The sequence below is a fragment of the Moschus berezovskii genome, chromosome 11 (genome assembly GCF_049115385.1).
Source record: "Moschus berezovskii isolate FMDL1 chromosome 11, NW_MosBer_1.0, whole genome shotgun sequence".
NCBI lineage: Eukaryota > Metazoa > Chordata > Mammalia > Artiodactyla > Moschidae > Moschus > Moschus berezovskii.
This window is the reverse complement of record NC_142470.1, coordinates 59,683,815-59,687,942: the sequence shown is the minus strand read 5'-3', so window position 1 is coordinate 59,687,942 and position 4,128 is coordinate 59,683,815. Positions and strand designations below refer to the sequence as shown.

The 4,128-nt window shown below is 46.1% G+C and overlaps 1 pseudogene; it reads right to left on the bottom strand.

Moving 5' to 3' along the window:
• Positions 1–3,085: 3,085 nt before the first annotated feature.
• On the bottom strand, positions 3,086–3,550 carry LOC129539211 (ubiquitin-ribosomal protein eS31 fusion protein pseudogene; annotated as a pseudogene).
• Positions 3,551–4,128: the final 578 nt, after the last annotated feature.

Genomic DNA, 4,128 nt, shown 5'->3' with positions numbered 1-4,128 from the left:
TGCCGTTTCCTCCTCCAGGTGATCTTCTCAGCCCAAGGATCAAACCTGAGTCTCCTGCATTGGCAAGTGTATTCTTTACCACTGAGCCATTGAGGAAGCCCCCATACTGTTTCTAATCTTGCAGTTTATTTGTTGAAGAAATTCAGGCATTTTTCCTATGTGTTCCCCACAGTTTGGATTTTGTTGATTGCATCCTTCTGGTGTGATTTAAAGTGTTTTTCTCTCCTCCCTTTTTTGTATTCCCTGTAAAATAGTATTCGGATCCAGAGGCTGGATTGGATGTAGATCACAAAGCTATTTATGGAGTGCAGGTAACTGCTTGGGGTGCTGAAGTCCATGCTGCTGGGTCAGTGCATGATCTCCTCTCTGCCACCAGGGTTACTCTGTTCATGAGCCAGTGTGCAAACACTGGGGAGGATGAGAACAGAAGTGGGCTGACAGCTATTGACTGAAGTCCTAATCACTCAGTTGTTCATCTCCTTCTCCTGCAGAGAATGTTCTCTGATGGACATCAATGGGTCAGTACAAAGATTCTAACGCTTAGCGACCACCCCCAAAGGTCTCTCCACAGGGCTCCTCTCCAGACTTCTCCTTCAGCTTCCAATATTGCTTTTCCAGGCCCTTGACAAACCATCCAAGCCATTGATCACAGCCTGGGAGTCTATTAGGGCTTCCCAGGTGGCGCTAGTGGTAAAAAATCCGCCTGCCAATGCTAGAGACACAAGAGACGTGTGTTCGATCCCTAGGTTGAGAAGCTCTCCTGGAAAAGGAAATGCCTTCAGTGATTTTTGCCTGGAAAATTTCATGGGCAGAAGAGCTTGGCAGAATACAGTCTGTGGGGCCACAAAGAGTCAGACACGGCCGAGGAAACAGCACAAACACCAGGAGTCTGTTGACACTTCCTCAGGCAACTTCTCCGTCTCACAGGGGACGATCAAGTGTCCACTGGTAGGTCTTCTTACCATTACCAGTCAGGGCCACCCCAAGGGAGGCCGTAGTGTACCTGTGGTCCACTTTGGGCTGGCAGCTCTCACTCAGTTGACCCATCTATGATCCACACTGGGCTCTTTTTCTGCTTTGTCTGTCAGCTGGTCATGAGGAGCACTTCCTCCTTACATAAGATCGCAGATGTGAACTAAGGAGGTGCTTTAAAGCAGTAGCAGGAAAGGGTGTGGATGTCCAGGCCATCCACTTGTCTCCTCAGCCCACTAAAGCCCAATCCCCAATGGAGCACTTTCATTATATGATAGATTTCTGCTGCTTCCTTCCCAGGCCTATACTTGTTGGCTCTCTCAGTATCCAGCTCCTGACCTCATGGCCACTTGACTTCCCATGGTCAGAGGCTGTATTTCTACAAGAACCCAGGTATACATCAGGAGTTGTTTTTGCAGTAAAGGTACATAGTTCTCTGCTGCAAATGCCTCTACCTGTTTCCTGAGCCCTCACGTTGTGTTGTCACTCTTACTGGGATGTATAGAAGATCGACCTGGCATCTTTCTCTACCACAGATAAGTCTGATGCTGTGTGATCTTCTAGGTTGTACAAACCAGGGAGCAAGGCTGCTTGTGCTTTAATCGGGAGCTGCTGGAGAACTGCTTTTCCTCTGGACCCCACTCAAAACTAGGGCTTCCCACATGGCGCTGTTGGTAAAGAACTTGCCCGCTGATGTAAGAGACATAAGAGACACGGGTTCCATCCCTGGGCCAGGAAGATCCCCTGGAGGAGGGCATGACAACCCATTCCAATATTCCTGCCTGGAGAATCCCACAGAGGAGACTATCGGGCTACAGTTCATAGGGTCGCAAAGAGTCGGACTTAGCATGCATGCACTGCACCACTCAAAACTATCAGCTTTCTGTATCTCCTGATAAATGGATCTTTGCAGGATTCCTAAATATAGAATACGTAGCTTCTAAAACCCAAAGAAGTCTGCCAAGTGTAACTTCTAAAACCAAAAGTCTGCCAAGCATTACGTTTCTTTCTCAGTAATAGGAGTTCGAGGTAGAACAAGTTATCTTTGCTTGGGTGAGTTAGCCTCACCATGGCTCAAATCATTCAGTTCAGTTCAGTTCAGTTTAGTCGCTCAGTCGTGTCCGACTCTTTGCGTCCCCATGAATCACAGCATGCTAGGCCTCCCTGTCCATCACCAGCTCCCGGAGTTCACTCAGACTCATGTCTGTCAAGTCGGTGATGCCATCCAGCCATCTCATTCTCTGTTGTCCCCTTTTCCTCCCGCCCCCAATCCCTCCCAGGATCAGAGTCTTTTCCAGTGAGTCAACTCTTAGCATGAAGTGGCCAAAGTATTGGAGTTTCAGCTTTAACATCAGTCCTTCCAATGAACATTGGACCCTTAATAACTGTATCAATAGAGCAGTTCCCTGAATCTTTTCTGTTTTTTCTCTAATATATCTACTTTAAAAAATACTGGATGCATTTATACAGGTGACATTGATAATAGCATGTGATAATATTTTTTTTGAAAACGATGAACCTTATTGAAGGATGACAGGAAACTTTACCTAATTGTACACATATAACATCTAACACAGCTTGCACTGGTGTTTGGTATTCAACAACCGACTTTTATTAAGTGTTTTTTAAAACTTAATTTACTTTTTATTTATTTATTTTGACTGTTTTGGGTCTTCATTGCTGTGTGCAGGCTTTCTCTAGCTATGGAGAGCAGGGGATACTCTCTAGTTTTGGAGCGAGGGTTTCTCATTGCAGTGGCTTCTCTTGTTATGGAGCAGGGGCTCTAGGGCGCGTGGGCTTCAGTAGTTTCGGCACCCAGGCTTTGTTGCCTCATTACGTGTGGAATCTTCCCAGACCAGGGATTGAACCCATGTCCCCTGAACTGGCAGGTGAATTCTTAACCACTGGACCATGAAGGTACTCCAGGCTATGGGGCTGGCAGCTTTGGCTTCCTCAGGAAGGTCTTGTTTTGTTAGCACTCTGGATTTTGCCTTCATGCCTCCTAAAACTGCCTGTCCTATTCTGCCAAACTGCCAGATTGCCCCTGGCTTTGCTCCCTTCTGTTTTGTTTTGTTAGTTCATTAATTCATGTATTTTATTAACCTGTATACAATTACTTGTCTTCTGGTTTATTGAAACAATAGGTCAGATAACATTTGTCATAATAATGTCTGTCAAAGTGACTGGTCATAAAAACTTCAGCACATTGTTCATCTGAAGGACACTCCCAGTGAAGGCGACTGATTCTGCCATTCTCCTTCACCTTACAGTATTTCAGGACAGCCAGCCTAACCTTTTTTCTCTTATGCTTGTTCTTGGGAGTGGCATTAGACTTCTTCCTTCTTTTAGCTACACCATGACATCTCAGCACAAGATTAAGAGTGGAATCCTTTTGAATGTTGTAGTTAGACAAAGGACATCCATCTTCCAGTTGCTTGCCAGCAACGATCAGTCTTTGCTGGTCAGGAGGAACTCCTTCCTTATCCTGGAACTTGGCCTTTACATTTTCTATTGTATCCAAGGGCTTGACCTTGAGAGAGATGCTCTTCCCTGTCCGGGTCTTCATGAAAATCTGCATCATGGTGGCAGTTCCACCGCAGATGGTGTACCCTAAAGTGGCTTTCCTCCTCTCCGTGTGAGCTTCAGGACAGCCCAGCTAGTGTCCCTTTCCTGCGTTTGTCTTCACAGAGACCACTGGTAAGGTTTCTCCAGGGGGTAACTGTCTTGTACTGTTTGGAATTTTTTATGTTTTTTTTTTTTTTTAATTTTATTGGAGTATAGTTGCTTTAGGGCTTCCCAGGGAGCTCAGATGATAAAGAATCCGCCTGCAGTGCAGCAGACCCTGGTTGGATTCCTGGGTTGAGAAGTCCTCCTGGAGCAAGCATAGGCTAACCACTCCAGTATTCTTGCCTGGAGAATCCCCATGGACAGAGAAGCCTGGAGGGCTACAGTCCATGGGGTGGCAAAGAATCGGATGTGACCGAGATACTAAGCACAGCACAGAGTTGCATCACAATCTTGTGTTAGTTTCTACTTACAGCAAAGCAAATCAGCTATAGGTATACATTATCCGCTCTGTGGGGGATTTCCTTCCCATTTAGGCCACAACAAAGCACTGAGTAGCGATCCCTGTGCTCTCTGGTAGGTTGTCATTAG